At 36.7% G+C, this 18,584-nt stretch overlaps 1 long non-coding RNA gene across 2 annotated transcripts in view; it reads left to right on the top strand.

Annotated features, from left to right (window-relative positions):
• Positions 1–446: 446 nt before the first annotated feature.
• The window catches only part of LOC117151909, a 42,946-nt gene continuing 24,808 nt past the window's right edge, over positions 447–18,584 (top strand). For both annotated transcript variants that reach the window (XR_004462072.1, XR_004462071.1), the window contains exon 1: positions 447–1,043. This is a non-coding gene — a long non-coding RNA (uncharacterized LOC117151909). The remainder of the gene's footprint in view (positions 1,044–18,584) is intronic.

Here is an 18,584-nt window from a genome sequence, read left to right as displayed (position 1 = left end):
GGAGAGGCGGGGAGGGTAGCGAGGATTCGCTTCCGTGTCCCAGTAGCACTAATGACCGCCATCCTCCCCTCCTTCCGTTTACTGCTCCCACTACCGCGCCCTTGCACTCTCACCCCTCCATGGTGCGCTCCCCACTTCTTCTCAGCGCCAGCGTTGTTTCCCCGCCGTCTCCCCTCCACCCGTAGCACGTACATCCAGGATGACTCGAGTTACGTCATAGCGCCTAGAGCGTGCGCTTTCCCCCCAAACCCCTCCGTGCTTCGCTCCACACTGCTCTAACTCGTTCGCGTTCTCCCTCCCCCTCGAATGGATCTCTCTCCTTCCACCAAACCGTTGTACTCCCCGACCGTCACGATCAACCCCTCCACCTTATCCGCGTTGAGAATCCAGCAGCGCGGAGCGTATACACACGCTACGAGTACGCTATATATCTTTCCACTATAGCGGCCAGCACTTGGCAAAACCGTGGGGGACCCGGCAGTCTCCTCTGGTACACCGAGCTGTGTGTTACCGTTCCTCGCTTGTTGTATCACGTTCTCGCCGTAATCAGCGTCGACGCGCGTCCGATCTGACAGACCTGTAGTCGCGGCGGCACGTCGTCGTCTACACACGCGCGCACCCTGTATACATATATATATACACACACAAAACTTACGTATATGTGTATATATACGTAGAGGCAGAGAAAGAGAGGGAGAGATACACACAGGTGACCCAGCAACATACACGCACACGCGAACGTATACGAAGTCCGTGCACACATCATCCACCGGCATACGCACCTTTGCGCGCACACGGACCACCGACCAACAGAAGATCCTAAAGGAAGGATATAAGGAGGAAAAATCCGACGTGGGTGTTCGAGCAGTGCGAAGACCAAGGCAATCGCTTGTCGCGTTTAATCGGACACGCGCGATCGCGGCTCTTAAGTGAAAAAGGGTACGGGACGCACTGGAGAGATACACGGTGTGGCCAGGTGCAAACGGTCCTTCCGGTTAGTCGTCCGTACCTCGGCCTTCATCATCGAGGAGTAACACGTGCAGGTGTGTATCCGAACGCGCGCACGTGTACGACGTACGCTCGTCACGCTACATATCCGTGCATACATACGTATCACGCTGTGTGTGCGTACGTGTGTTTGTGTGCTTGACTGATTTAGGCGATCGGAGCAGGGGAAGAATCTAGCACGACACAGACAGGTAGGCATAGACGAGTTCCTTGCAACGTGAGATTTCTCCGCTGAGAAATCAAAGGAACCGAGTTACAGATTAAAGTTTCAAACGGTTAGGCCCAAATATTTTCGATTTGTGTACAATCATGTATAATGTATCGCGTCGTGGAAGTTCGAAAGTGTTTGTTGTTCCTTCAATGTCGGTTTCCAATTGGTGAGCCAATTTTATGGTGGTGTCCTGCTGTTTTTTTGTAAAGCTTGGACGTTTGAGGATAACCAATGGCGAGTGAGTGTGCCTCTTTAAAGACGTGAGTTGCACGCTTCTCCCGCGAGTACACGTTGAAAGAGATCGTTGCGTAAGCATTGGGGGTGAACACGTAGTGAAATCGGAAAGGGTCGTTCGAGGCCGCTTCGAGCTCCAGAACCAGGGATTGTTCGAGGAAAACCTAGTGAAAATGTAATTAGAGTGGATAAACTACGAATCGAGTTTGATTACACATAGTGGATCTCATAGTTCCGTTGTTCTTTTGTTTCGGATGCATTGTCATGGATCAGAACGAAGATCTTGTATTTCTTCTTTCGATGGAATGTTGTTTTGTCTAGTTCGGATGCAATTTATAATAGTTTTTTATTCGTATTTTGACCGATTTATTCCATATAAGCCATAAATTATTTGGTTCCCATTTTTTTCATTCATCGTCGTTAGACGATCACGAGAAATTTATCTAATTAGAAGTCGGAGAAAGCATGTTCTAAATACTATCAAACTGCAAAATACAAATTGATAACTCGCATAGTTTCAGTAAAGCGATTTGTATATAGTAATACAGATATATTGCGTCGTTGAAGGTTGAACTATACATATGATAACACATATGGCTCACATGATGTTTGAATACTTTTTCATACACATGTGACAATTGGAATATTTTAAAAATTTAATTCACAATAAAATCATTCCGTTTTCATATTGTGAAAATGGAAATTAGTGTATCATTGTCATTTAGTAGGAATTGAAGTAAGGGAAGTTGATGTTTCATCTCATAGAATACAATTCCAAATTGTCTATACTTTTTCGTCGAACATATTCGCTGCTATTCAAGTTCTACTCGAATTCTTTGTATTCTCGTTCCATCAGAAATGTTTTTATCTTAGATAACAATGTCTTTTGCAATACACTGTTCAGTGCTTTGCTTACTTCCCTATGTTATTTCATGATCATACACAAAAACCAAAATGCAGTAGTTGTGTCGTTATAATAATGAAATAATTGAATCAGCGCTCCATATGAGTCAGTAGTAAATATGTAGAAAAATTCCACTGTCTGCAGATTTAAGTAAGTACTTAATGAAAATCATATAAAATATTAGGGGGATCTGTCAAGAACGATTATTTATCTACGAAACCATTCAGCGTTAGAGGGCAATAAAAGCAAGGGGGATTTCCCATCCTCGTACACGCCTCGCCCTTTCACATTAAACGGTTCGTAAATATTGACTTACAGTCGAGTAGGCGTGAAGATCGGTTCGTCATTTGTGCTCCACGAGTGGCTTCGTTGACAGCTGTAATTTGTATCGTCTGCAGTTTACATTGTTCGCGAGTAAACCGTTTCTCGGTGCCAGCATAACCGTACAGCCTTAAATCAATGTATGCCACGTAACGTTATTGATAAAAGGGGTACGTACGTATGTATCACGTTGCACGACAGTTATATATGCATGAGCTCGTGTTTTCCTCTTTTTCGTACATATATCTTCGATCCGTGAAACACAGAAGGGATAGTTTAAGAGTTTGTGTATTAGGAAATATAATATCTTCGATCACACGTGCACTTTGATACCATTACGCTACATGACACGTTTGCTGAGATGAGATAAGGCCGTTTGTCAATTTGACACAATCTTCTGATTATGAATTTTAGAACGCCCGTGGATGGATTTCACAAATCCATAGGGATCTGAATCTATTTAAAAATCCTCTCTAAATTATATTACGTTAAACAAAAAGAAAATTCTATTTATCCCTTCTACTATAACCTTTTTATTCACAAATTCGCTTTATCACAACTCCTATACCCCAGAAACAAATGGTTTCAAAATACCCACTTAGTAGAACCCTTCTCCGCCGACTTGCGAAACAATCGGCAACGGAGCGGAGCCTCAGATGAACCTAGCACAATGCGCGCGGCTAAGTATCGTAATCATCCATCACCGGATTCAAGCCAAACTCGTTGGCTTTCAACGCTAATTGTGTTATCGTTGATCTCATCCCTCGACGACCATTTATTAGTACGCGACCGTGTCTCAGAACTCAAGCAGAATCCTGCTTCTCATTTAAGAACGTTTCGTGGTCGTGTTTACGACGCGAAATTTGGCATAGGAGCTAAACGACAACGATTCAGCGTGGACTACGCTGCGACAGGTGTTGTAACTGTCCCAGATTCCGGTTCGTTTACCAATAGACAGTCTCGCTTAAATATATCAGCAGCTGCGCGGTCGATTTCACAACGGTAGGGTCTGCGGAATCCTTGCGAATCGATATCGCGATCGGTCAAATCGATAGCCGAATCGAGCCAAGCCAGCACAGCCAGCCCCCGTTGCGAAACGAAAAGGAAAGTCGATCTACGTTTGCATCTTTCGGCAGCAGAATGCAATCTACCGACATGGATCTGCGGCCGAGGACCGCCAATTAAGTTTGCAAAACGCCTCGCGTATATTCACCCGTTTTCTTTGATTGCGTTTGTGAAAGGACCAGGAAGTTTATCCGTAGGATTTTTTTGTGAAAGGACTCTGTAGAGGTCCAAGAGTTGAATCTGCCGTTGGTGTTAATTATTCATCTTTTGGGATTTGTGGCTGGATGCTTTTACGGTGCATATCGCGTATTATCTGCGTTGCTAGTTTCCGGAGCTACGCGCTTAACGAAGCGCGTAATTCGAAACTGAAACAATGAGCGATGAGAATTGTTGATACTTGACGCTTGGGTTAGGGTTGTTCTTACGAGTATTGAGATGAAGGTCCACAAATGTCAGCAGCGTTCTTTTCGAATAAGACATTGATAGTTTGCGAAAAGTTGAATGTCTTTGGCTGAATCTTTTGTAGTTCTGATGCTGGTTTTTTTTAGGATAGTGGATATATCGTGAATATATCGTTTGAGTGAGTTGTTTTGGGTTTTACAAGTGGCGGAATCGAGGTCTTCAGGGACGATGCGTAAGTAAAGCGAATCTGTAATTCTTTCCCTGTTCAAGAAATTTTATGCGGATTTAAGAAAGTAATAATTGATCGACGTAAAACCAAGAGTGTATAAAGGACGATTTGTTATTTCTCACTGATTCTTAAGAAATACCATCGATGGAATCTTATTAACAAATAATTCAATACATCGCGGTTTTCTGGTTTACGCTCTAACAATTAAAATAATCTTAGTTGAATTATGTAGAAAGTGGGGAAATGCGTAAAAATGTCTTGAATGTTCAAGAAAAATGTAATGAACAAACGTTTTCTTCACCTTAATAGTAACATATACGTGGTGTAGAATTTCTAGTAATATCAGTAATTTTTTCAATTATAAATGCTGGATATTTCTTTCTGTCCTTTTCTGTAGATGTTTGGTCCGTAGGGACGAAGAAATGGCGGAAGGTTGTTCCTTGAAAATGCAGAATTCTTCTCGAGGCATTAGTAACCGTGGCAACCACTTAATTTCCGTAATTTTCTGTTTATTACTCGCTGAGTTATTGCGTTATCAAGGCAGGAATACGGCACGCTATTTTTGACACGTCCACGTGCAGCATTTAAATGCTTGCCTTGTTTTAGAAGCTCGGTCGTTTCAAGTACTCTGATCATGATGCGAGTTGTAAAAGATAGTATGAAATTTGATTAAATTGAAGTAGATATATATATATATATATATATATATATATATACGTTTAAATGTGGTGTGCGTATAATTTATGTAACATGTAATGGTCAAGATAACGATAACGATGATGGTAATTTTGTAAGAGACAGATTAATTAAGTTAAAAATTATGGATCCTCAGAAGAGATTAAATTTATCAAAAAATATGTGCTTGAGTACCTTTTTATAAATTTATAGATACCTATTACTTGGACATATAGCAATAAAAATTCGTCAATTATTAATATACCTAATTATCTTTCTCCGTCGAATTAATTATCGATAAATGTCAATTAATATCCAATATCAATGACAAAGCGAGCGATTTAGCATCTAAAATTCCCATATAATCATAAATATCGTCATATTAATATCATAAGATTCATATAAATATGTATAAAATGTATTGAATAAGAATTTTTACCTCTTAATACTCCACAACGAAAAAAATCCAAATTTGAAAAAATAAACTTCCATCAAAATCAATTAGAGGTTTCAAACATCTCGTAAATCATAGCGGACGCACAATGCCGCGAAATTAATTAATAACCACTGGCAATTAATTACCTGCACCGAATAAAACAGAAGAAAGTTGGCGGCGGTTGGTGGGTCTCGAACAAAAGAGAGGCGTCGCGACGTCGTCGTTAATCGTCTTCGGGATAATTACGCGATTCAACCATTGGATTTTTGCGCGGAAACGCCGCGCTGCCCGAAAGCTCGTTGTTGCCGCATCGTGATTTCAATTCGCCGCCGAGCCTCTTTGCCTTTCTGTATTTTTTTTATTTTTCTCTCTTTCTCTCTCTCTCTCTCTCTCTCTCTGTCTATCGCCACGAGCTCGAGCTTTTGTACGGTTCTCGCTGCCTGATTTTTCCATACCAAAAGCCACGGAATGTCGCTGCGCGAATGTTTGAACCCGCCTCGACCAATTACGTTCCGTGAATTACATCGCGACGCATCGCTTACAGAAATGTCGTTTTTGATTTTCGCGACGATGTCTCGTGATTCTGAAACGAATCCACCAGTCCTGTTACACAGGTTAGCGTTTTAGAGTTTTAGAGGCTTTAGATTCTGTGTGTAATCGCAGACGGATTGTTTGATAAGAGGATTTTGTGATAAATGAGAAACCTAGTTTTCTTCTCTTAAATGTTCCAGAGCGCATTTAGCTGTGGCTTTTTCTGAAAATCAGTGCCTTCGGCATGTTATTTTTAGATAATTGGTGATTGTGAAGAAATCGACGACGAAATGACATTTAAGCGTAGCAAGGCCAAACGTGTTTAATTTCAAAGCTAATTGCGTAGATAGGTGACAAGTGATATCAAAATGACTTTGAAATTGGTTCTTTCATTATCAGCATAATTACTGACAAAGCGTTTCGTGTTTCCTTAATGTTACAACTCAATTTCAGTTACTTTCCTCATCTTTACTTATAGACGCAACAAAATTTATTGAGATGATTTATTACACAAGTTGTGCATGAAATTTTAACTGGACCATATACGAAAATATACATATATATCAAAATATTATCCGGAAGTAGAAATAAATTACGGAAATTCATAAATTATGCAAAAACCATAAACGTAACGCAAAAAACAAATTTAGCATAAAACTTGCTACTTCTATATTTAATTCACGTACATGTATCCTGACGAAGATACTCGAATTTTTATGATTCAATGTCACTTTTGTTTCAACAAGCAAACAAACGTTTAAAATAGCACAAAATTAAAATAAAAGGATTACAAATATTAATGTACCTATTAAAAGAATAGTATACAATTATTAACCTACACTTACTAACGTAAAAGATATTATCAAATGAATACACTAAGAAAACTGATAAAATTCTTAATGTATTAAGAAATTTAACAATAAGATAGGAACGTAAATCTCAGGTATATGAACATCAATTCTTTCACATAATATTTTCCTATCGAATTGAAAAAATTGTTTAATGATATAAAGAAGATACAATTGGATAGTAAATGATCGAAAGAAGGAAAGAACTTCGGACTTTAGATCTATGATTTCTTTACTGAGGTTCTTGATAAGCTAACAGTAGTCGTCATTTGTACAGCAACTGTTTCTCCTTCGAGCAAGGATGACACGCGTCGAAAAGCAACAAACACCTTTAGCGCTTGTTGCGTCTTCAACCATGCGCAGGTTACGTAATATTACAGATATTACTGATACATTATCACAGCGTCATTACTGCGTTGCTCGTAAACTTGGTCGTCAGTAAATTGAATACCATCTGCGTCATCTAACGCGTTGCTCTTCTGTCGCGATAATTATGAACCGTGTGATAATCAACAAGAAAGTTGCTGCATAAAAACTGCTTTGTGTTAGCAATTACCTGACATTTTATAATACTTGTTATCTCTCGAAATGCGTCATTGCCAGGTAATTAACGGTTCGAGCTTTGATTCGAGGTCATACTTTGATAAATCTATCTGCAATATACGATCTGTGATATTAAGGGGATTTTGATATATCTAAACTCCATCTTTCACATTTTTAATTTAACAAGATTTTTTCATTTGTACATTTTCAATTTGTGTTTGCAGTACAGCACGGGAATATTTAAAAGTTTGCTAAAATCAACGTTGTATTCGTTCGTATTCCTAATTCATTTAAGTATGCATTTCTTATTAAATTTGTGTTTGGAATAATACTAATATTTGGTAGAATCGACAATTAATTTATTAAAATTTGTAGGTTTGATAATTGAGAAGTTGTGCATATTGAAGCTTTTATTAGTTTTAACGTTGTAGGACAGAACAGTTTAGAAAATACTATATGACAGATTGTGAGGTTCTTTTCAAGGTATTATAAAGATTGATAAAATCCATGTGTAAAAGTAGATGACATAAAAATGATGTAAGCAGGAAATCAATCAGTATCGTTTCCTTATCAGTTATCGAAATATACAGCGAAAGAAGTTATCAGATTCAAGTAAATCGTTGAACAATATTTCGATTATGTGCTGATGAAATTGTAATTGTAATTGGTTGCAATGAAAAATAACACAGGGAGGAAAATAAAAGCTTCTTTTAACCACACTATAATCGATAGCATGACTGAATCACAGTTCCGTGTTTCAAAAAATCTCATACCACAGAGCAGAAACTTTTCCAATATTCTTAAGCGATATTATTATTATTATAAGAACAAACATTTATACTCTAAAAAAATATTGCAAAATCCAATCTGACGTTGCATAAAGTCTCCCTTAATAATTTCTAAATAAATTTAAATAGCTCTTCAAATATCTAAATACTAAATCTGTCGCCTAAATTCTAAATAAATAACTAAATATTTTAAATACGAATTAAATTTCACTTATTGTTAGAAAATAACATCGTTCATACACAGAAGAAGTCAGTCGCATGCTTCTCGTTACTAAACTACCCTAACAATAAATGCCGACATGTACTATAGAATCTATTTTTGTTAGTATATTTTATTTCCAAAATTCAAATAATCATCTGTATTTATATTTATAAAGAACATAACACGAAAAAGAGAAAGCGAAAAGACACATCATTGCAGATCACGCGTTTCTCTTCTCACGGTCGCGGGCAGATCCAATTTCGCAATCCTGTTATTTCGGATATTATTATCGTTGAGGAAACAGTCGTAAAAGTCGTGCAACGAAGGTGCTGCGATTAACACGTTCCACCTAAAATTTGCACGCGTTCCGCGAACGTTTTTCCCTTAGAACTGAGATAATAATAGTCATTAGCGGCGTTAATTATCGGGCTTATCGCGAAATTTATCTCTTCAAGGTTGCCCACATTGGTGTGCATTACCGGAATAGGTATTATCATAAGTGACCTGCACTACACTTTACCCCACGTCTCGCTCGTTTGTGAATCAGGGTAGCAACTAATGCCTCGTTCTTTTCCCAGTCAACGTCCTAATTTACGCATACCTGTCTTCAAACACGTTTGACACCCACTTCACTCGATTCATAAAGTTTATTTGGACGAGTGGAGAAAAATGATGTTGCAAATAATTTCCCAAATTGGTTAGTACCAAGGTGATGCATAAGCTCGTACGATTTTTACATATATTCCTTTGTATTATTTTGTCGAACGACTAAAATTATTTGATTTATACGTGGAAAAATATATTATTTTCTTCGTCGCTCCTGCTTTGAAGTTCTACCTTCAGTAGTGAAACAGAAGTATACGTTTTTTTAATTTTTCCATATTCCTTTCTGAGCAAATAATGATGAAATGCAATGAATTAATCGAACGAGATATAGGACACCAAGAAATCAAGACCGACATAGCATTAACATATAAAACAAATAACTTTATTCGCTCTAAAATATAGTAGAGGGAAATATATCAAGAAAATGCACGAGCTTATGAACCATCCTAATATATTCGCCATTTTATCAAACAAATTATGCAACACAATTGCATCAATTTCTATATATAAATTGAAAGTTTCGCGATTCTACCGCAGCTATGCAACAAGCAAAATCAAACCACCGACAAAAAAGCGATAACTACTCTTAAAAGTGAAAATTTCATCCTCTGGTGTATAATTTCGCAAGATAATAAATAATCCATTTCAATTTGTCTGGACTGTGTTCGTTAAATAAATAACGCTACCATTAATACGTCTCTGACATCTTTCGAAAAGTTGATCTCCGGTTTGCTCAATTACAGAGCGCGGTGCGCTGTATTTTTCACCATGAATTCGTAATGCTTCCCCGTTCGTCCGACAACGATAGCTCTCCGCGCGTTCAAGTACGCGGCAATGGATCGAAAACACCTCGTTTCCTATAATTGCACGGCAAACAGTGGTTAATTACCTCCTCGACTGGCTTTTAAAACATGGTTACATAATGCAAACGTGCCGGAGAGTTCGGTACCGTTATTCGTCCGGCCATCACTCGTGCAATCTCATATTTTCGATGAAAAAGCAGGAAAGAAAAATACGAGTATGTAAATAGCAAAGAGCGTATCCATCAGAGAAATCAGTCTGCTGCATTATTCCGAATAAATCTTCAATTACATTTCTTTCATTGTCGCTGTTAGGATCGTTTTTATTGTTCGAGGCTTTTCAACGAGGATAATTTCAACTCGTACAAATATTGTAATTAAATTTACCGAGAATATCTGCTAGCATTGATAATTACCACGTATAATCACGGATTGGAGTTGAGTGATTTATCACAGAGATATCAATGTTGAATTTATTTCACGTTTGATTTGGCGTGTTTGATTTTCGGCTGTTGGATTTTTCTGGGCTGCACGTGTTACTCGAACGCCCTGCTATTCTGGCACACTCGATTTCATGATAAAAAATTGATAATTATTTACTAAGGTAATTCATTTTGTCATTTCATTATACCCTTGACGTAAGTTTCTTTTAATTGGAATATGACGTCTGTTCATTGTTTGCAATATTCTCGCCGATCGCATAACTGCCTCATGTAACAACGAATTACTCGGTTAGTGTATTAAAACAGGTAATTCTTGAAGTTGACTGAAGACATGTTAATGAGTTGCTCAAACGCGTCGGGGAATAATTGGAAAGAATACTTCCAAGCAACTGGTTAAAGACCAATTAACAGTCGATAACAGAGAATATTATGTACACATAGCGCGTATTATAGGTTTATAAAAAACGAAGAACGCTAATTGTTCACCTGTTCAAGGCTCGAAAATTTCCTGTCTAGACTTTGTGGCGGTAAACTTTCCATGCACAAACAAAGAACTTTATCTGGTATCTGGCTGATTCTCTTGTTCCACTAAAAGCAATTTAAAGATACAAAAGTACATGAATACACTCACAAGTATTAGAATATTTACAGAAAAGCAATTAATCCGAGAAGATATTTAGAAGCTGTAGAAACTTTCAGGATTCTTATTTCGTTTGAAGGATGTCGTAAATTATAAATGATTAATATCCTACCTTGTATATATGTACGTTGTATAGTCGATGAATTTTTATATTATAATATTTCGCGTTCTTTGATCCCACATAACACGTTTAGAATTTTCCGAACTTCTTCTCTACTTTATTTAAAATCTTTTCGACGACGTCTCAGCTTTAAATGAAAGAATTGAGCACGCCAATGTCTAACTCTCGATTGATTATTTTTCTATAATGGTAGCAAATAACTTCTACAAATCTTCTTTGCGTGTTCTATATCGATCTTACTTAGATTTTATCTCATTGATTGCGAACCCATTAGAGTCGATCTGTAACTGGTATGGCTGATCATTTCGTCATATTGGTAATATGTTTAGAAATCCACAAATATGTGATTAAAAAATAAAGAAGTATTCTATGTTATACGTATTATATTATTTCATTCTATGTTAAACGTATTGCATTATTTAAACACTATTAAATTATACGTACATCTATAGATTATTAGATATTGATACACACAGCACTTTGCAATCGATATTTATTAAATTACCATGAAAGTAAAAGTTATTGAAATCTGATAGACTTCGCCCTTACGAGTTAATAATCGGTACAGAGATTGCCAAAAGTAAACCACCGACTAATAAAAGGAATACCTAATGTAGGGAAAATGGGGAGAAGAGAAGAGAGGAAGGAATCACGGACAACGTGGAAAGTGGAGCAATAGTGGAGAGTTTCCGGGACGAGCGCGGAGTGGTTCGCGCGATAATCGATCGCCGGTCTAATCGATTCGATACACCCACGCCCGTTCCAATCAGTGGTCGCACGACTTACACAAGACCGCAGCGATTGGTCGATGCACGCCGGTGCACTTCGTTTTCGTTTCGGCATCATCCATCGCGTTTTCCGGCAAGCCATAATTTTTGGCCACGATCACACTGATATCCACGCGAATTTATAGCCTATACATATTTTGCATCGGTCGCGTGCACCATATGCTCCATGTTTCCCTTTCCGCTATTCGATTTTTTGGAAATTTCCGAAGCCTGTTCTTTATTAGCATAATGTGAACTTTCACGTTCTTTAACGATTAAACGTTTGCAATAAAACTTGAATTGTTGGATCACACATTCGATGTTTTATGATTTATCGTTATATCCATCCGATTCAAAGGGGTACGAAAATCGCATTTTTATTTATGGAATCACAAAGTAAATGACAATTTGGAAACACTTCGTTACACAATTATAATTATAAGTCAAAGGATAATTCATATCATTACACAACTGTAGAGTAAACGCTATACTTCTAAGCTGTTTTAGCTGTATGATGGTTTTGGTAACTATTGGGTTGGCAACTAAGTGATTGCGGATTTTGCCATTAGGTGGTAATAACAAAATCTGCAATCACTTAGTTGCCAACCCAATAGTTTTTCGTTATTCGTTGGAACTTTTCGCGAATCTCGAATTACATTTTAAATGGTTTACATATCAGTAATATTACACCGTTAACGTATCACACCTCTAAACTATTGTATTCTCTTATTTGTACGTGATAATTTCCAACTCGAAAGTCGAGCAAAGAAAAGAATTGGCGTTCACAGGGATAACGGAATGAACAGTAGATATACGATAATAGGTCGATACAACGCGGTAATAGCGGTATTAATGAGCGATAGCAGGAAAAAGGTAACGGTACCGATAACACACGGTGACAGATGCAGCTGGTGTAATTTGAGGCTGGAATGACACACGATTATTAATTACACACGTGTCATAGGATCGTGAATTTTCATGTCGATTCGACACTTTAACGGGATTCGTATTTGACTGGATTGGATTGGGAATATTGCAAGTAACTTGGAAACCGGATAAGACAACTGACACGATGATCGACAAGATGACTTCTATTAGAAGGATGAATTGTGCGTTCATGAAGAATTGTGGTCATAATGTACGTTATACATTTTTAAGAATTTATATTATTTACTAAGAAGTATATAAAATAGCTGGATCACTATAGATTTTAGAATCTCTACTCTCAGTGTAAAATTTAATTTCATATATCTTTGTAGAAATATTTAATGAGCTTCATTCATTCATCTATAATGAATAATGTGCTATATTTTTAATACACGTACGTACTTGTTTGCCTTGTACATGTTTCATCTACAAACATTATATTACAGCTGGTGGAAGATACGTTAATTGAACACCTTTACTAAATGGAGAAAGAAAGCTTTCGTTGATACTCATTACGATACAGTGATAATCATTAATTGTGATGAAACGTTTGTTTCTTTGATATTTTTATTTGTGAATCAGTGTATCTATTATCGTTTATCTATTATCGTTATTAGACTTAATTTAGCAGCTTATAATAAAGCAACTTATGGAAAAAGTAGATAACGATGATAATCGAGAAGGCGGATTAATTTAGAAGATAAATATCTTGCGAGAGAAATAATATTTTGAAGAAAAATCGTATTTCTGTCATACTTTATTTTCTACAACATTTTTAGATTCAAACAAAAGTGCAACAATTACATTAAAGAATTAACTAGAACTATGTTCAACGAATACCATTCCCAAAACTTACACCTACCTATAGTCACCTAACTCTCAACAAATTAATAAAACAAAAGATAAAAAACGTTAATCTGGTGTTAATAATACAACAGTCTGCTCTAAATTGTATTAATCTTCAATATTTTTCAAATAACCATAAGATCCATTAAGATCAGTATCAAATCTACGATCAAACTCGCTTTAATCGTCAACAAACAATTAAACAGCTAAATTACTCGTCTCTTATATCAGAAACACTGACAATCGATCGTTCAAACGAATCTAATACACAAAGAGTTGCTTTCAACCGCATCATCGATCTTCACGCAGCGTCGCCGTTATTGAAGCCATACTTCTTCGCTGCGCCTCATGCTAATGAGGTTAGTATATCATAACGTCTAGAGAACGAGTGCAGGTCGCAGATAAGTCCTTTATTTATACAAGGAATTAGTATGGCCTCCGTGTGCGCGCGAGTGTACACGACCGCAACACGCGGGTAATGCGCTATTATTCAATGGAGTTGCACGTATATGTGTGCTTGCTGGCAATAAATTGCATCCAGGTAATGCGTATACCCTGCCGTCGGAAGTAAATCTTCGAAGAGGTTACGCCCCCTTTCCAGCCGCATCGAGAACGTTTTCTCGAAACTCGACCGGTTCTACCGAGAAATCGAGAGTCACTCCAAACGTTTCGCTCTGTTTTATAGGTTTTTTAAGGGCTGCGTCTGCCAACATTCGCTGTTCGATAATTTAAGGTTTGCGGTAGGCGAGGAATCGTGAGTTTTGTAAAAATTGGTTTTGGATGGATTTGCCTTACCTAAGTCTCGAGTCGCGAGCGATTTTCATATTTTTCTGTACGAGCTCGCGAACAAAATACATATCTTGTATAGGTTTATCATTAGGAGATTTTCAATACAGCAAGGAAAAAGAATGAAAATAAAGGAAGAAGAGGGAAATATTCTTTTTTGTATTAACTCGCAACATACAAATGGCGTGGCCTGATGAAATTAGCAGAGTATGTCTAATAGAAGGCGATTTCAACATCGTTCGTGACTGGATGGTTAATTTGCAAAATTAAATCATTTATCTCAGCGTGCAATATTTCAAATACAATCGTTGGCATTCGTCGTATTACGATCATAACCTTAAGCATATATAGAGAGTTGCCGAGGAAATATAACGCACGAAATAAATTGGCTTCATTCGATCAATTCTTCGGTATAATCGTAATAGACTTTCATCTGAAAGAGCTAACTCGATTGCTCTATGCAATAATTCCTATGTAATATTGTTTCATTAAAAATTGATTGACTCGCGAGTCGTCACGTTATTATTGGATTTTTGGATTTCATGTTTTATTAAATGAAAAACGAGCTTCCTTAATTGCCTCATTAGTGGGATTATAATTAAACGATTTCAACTAGTTCGTTTCGAAGGAGCACCGTTTCGTCGAAAACCATTTATTTTTAGTAATTACACACTTGTCGCCACTGCGCGAGACAGAACACGGTGACAGAACAGCGTTCATTAGAAATACAGTAAGATCGATAATGGAACCTGCGAACCTTGACCCAGCTATAGTTACGTCAATGACAATGTTTCAATAGCACAATGGAATTCGGAAGACGAGGCTGAGAAATTCATTCGATTTCCAGGCAACGATGATTTTCATCTTTCCTTTCGTCTCGATGAGGAAATCGATGGTAGTTGACGATAAGGCAGTGTGGTTTGTAGGCAGAAAGCGTCCTTTTCGAGCATTCGAGTGAAAGTCGGTCAAGGGATTGGTGAAAATTGGAACGAGGCGTTGACTTCAAAAAAACAAAAAGCGAAGTTGAAGAATATATAGCGACTTGCGAATATATTTCAAGAGTTTCATGAATATACGCTGCTCAAAAAACTTACAATTAGAGTATCGTTTCTCGTATTTTTTATTTTTATGCATAACGTGTGTCTGCGCATTCTTTTCTTTTTTCAATCTTCATACAAATCTTTTTGGTTTCTTCCATTTTTTTTTTCTTTGCTGGTATTTCACAGCTTTTTTTACGAACAAGTAGCTGTTTCAATGCTCTCGCTTATGTGAGTGATAATTATCTTTATTCACGCAGAGCGCCTTGTTTTCTTCCAGTTTTTTCTACACTATTTCACACCTGTTTCCTACGTAAATTTCGAAAAATTATTAAGATTCAGCACACAGGTTTTATCACTGTAAGAATTATTATACTACGTAAAGAATAAGAATGAAATGAAAAAAAGTTCCACGCATTGCCGTAATCTTCGTTAAGTCTGGCCCCTTGTTTTGTTCCTAGTTTTTGCCATAGCACTTCGTACATCTGTTATCTATTGTATAAACAATTGATTAAAAAGTTGACGTGTTTTTGCTGTGTTTAGTCTTCCTTGAGTACGCTCGAATGAAAGTGTGCCCATGCGAGTTTCATTTCAAACGAGCGAACTTGATACGCGTTGTCCTGCCGCAACCGGTATAATCCATTTTGAGTGTATTCTTTGCTCTGCAAGCTTCTTATTGCGTAAACCACAAACATTTTTCTGCAAATGGAGATTGTTAATGATTCCATTATTACTCATGGTTACAAATATTAACTATTTTTATTTATTTTTGTCTATCTCGAATAGATTATTACTTAGCTCGAATTTTAATCGAAGATATTAGAGTTTTCCAAAGAGAATAATTTCCAGATAAACTGCTATCAATATTTTATGCATGATGAATACCTAATTGGAATATGATACGTCTTTAAGTGATACGGTCATGCATCATTAATGTTCTAATGAAAGTACAATTGATATTCCCATCTGTCACATTCTGTATGCTAATGAGCTTATACGGTGTCTTCGTATATCATTAATTCACGTTGATATTGCTTTGTGTCTCATTTCTACCTTTCAAATTACAATTTCCAGAGGGGGTCAAAAGCAATACGTATGAAAAATTTAAATATCGTAGTTGCACGACAGTATCGATCGATCCAAACGGAAACCTAGCATCTTCTTTATATACGAAATATACAAATATCGTTGTTACAATATTCCACACGTATTAATATAACGCACATATTGTTATTCAAACTTCGTGCAACGCAAAAAACTATACAACTTCACGGACCAAATAGAATTAATCGAAGCCCTACGAGGATTAGAAAGAGATTCTATCCAACGTTAGAACTGCTAATAACTGAAGTATAAAACTTGCGTTCAGCAAATGAAAATAAAAGTTGCATAAAGAAGACGTGCGGTATAAGAAGAAAAAGAACCTTCCGTCTATATATTTTACAAAAAGAGTTACTCAAGTATCCAAAAATGTGGCAAATTTATAAAAATTTCCATGGAAAATTATTAATTAACCAATTTTAGTCATTGGTCATTGTACTACTCTGGCGCTTCTAATATCAACCTTTTCTGAATCTTTCCATATGTTTGTTTCAAGGCTCATATTTAAACAAATAGAAGGAATTTTTATTTTGATATTTCAAATAATCTCAACCATACCAAAAATTGGAAAACAATACGTAATTTTATGCTGCATAAAATTTAAAAGACTTTGGAGGAATAAATGAAGAAGAACGGGTCGAGAAAGATCCAAAGAACCAGTATAGTAGAGTTTAGAAGAGAATAATAATAGAAAAGAATGATAATTGTTCTGTAGAAGAGAATAATAATTGCTCGAGGAAATAAAATGAATGAAATTATTTTACGTCGGATACAAGCACGCAAAAGAGAAGAAAAGGCTCCGAAAAAGTAAATAATCCACGTGTTTAACGGAGAAATCGAGGGAAAATAGGGACAGAAGGGGAAACCTAGAGAGTATCCTAATCTACCGCACGCGGAATTAATGTTAGGTCTATTCTAATAGTAATCCTCCACGTCTTTCTCCGCATCGCATATGTTGCCTTGATGCGCACGCGGAACTTTCCTCGTGCAAATAAGGAGCTGGAGCGTAAGTTGCCACCCATTACGCGATACACACTGGCGCATGAAACTATATTGTTACGACCTTTCCTGATGAACCTTTTTGTTCTGGAAAGGAAGTTGGTATTTGGGGCGGTAGTACCACGATAAAATTGATTGGGACGCGGAGAAAATATGACTGATTAATTGTGACAGTTCTATACCTATATCTTATAGTCTTCTGATTAGGTGTGGGTTTTAAACGAATTGAGAAAATAAAATGGTATATATAGATTTTAGAAATAAATATTGTCAATAAATACAAGAAATGCATTCCTGTTACATGAAAACTGTGGATTTTTGATATTTACCATGTTTGGAATTAGTTAAATTTACTTATTTCTCTATACATCATACTCTTAATATTATAATATTGTAATAATATTATTCGTGCAATAAAATTGATCACCTATTCTATTGGCTAATATTACTAGATCGTAAATAATTGTGCAGGAAGACTCAGAAAGCAAAAATTATTAGCAAACAATTCCATAAAAGAAACATGAAAACAATGAGAGTATTGCATAAATAGCAATAATCTTTGTTATCTTATCTATTGGATAAGAAAACAAAAACTGTGTCGCTTATATTTCATAGACTTAATATAGTTTCTAGATTAAGGATAATTTCATATATCTTTATATTATTCCTCAATAAAACCTGCAACCCCTTTATTTCCAATTCATTATAATTGCTATCCACGCAATTAACGCCCACATCAATCGTTTCCGTTACGCGCTTCCTCGATTCACACAGATCCCGCTCATCGTCCTTCGTCTGACCAGACACTTACTCATTCTACTAACAAACGATCTGAAGCCAACCCACGCAATTCTATTCTCAATTTCAATCTTCAAACAACTTCACCGTACTTTTTCCATTTATGTACAATTCCTGCAAAAAGAACTTACAAGCACATTTTAATTGCCAACTTCATCCATTTATCGTAAATAAAATAAACTATTGCCTCTTCTTCGCTAAAATAAATTACTCTCTCTTTCTCCGCCAAAGAACAGTAAAAGATTTTCATTCTTCTGTCACTTAAAATAAATGCATCTCCGATAAAAAAAAAAAAAAAAAAAAGCAAAAAAAGGAA

Source organism: Bombus impatiens, unplaced genomic scaffold (assembly GCF_000188095.3).
Source record: "Bombus impatiens unplaced genomic scaffold, BIMP_2.2 scf_0525, whole genome shotgun sequence".
Lineage (NCBI taxonomy): Eukaryota > Metazoa > Arthropoda > Insecta > Hymenoptera > Apidae > Bombus > Bombus impatiens.
The sequence above is the reverse complement of the archived record's forward strand: the minus strand, read 5'-3'. Positions and strand labels throughout refer to the sequence as shown.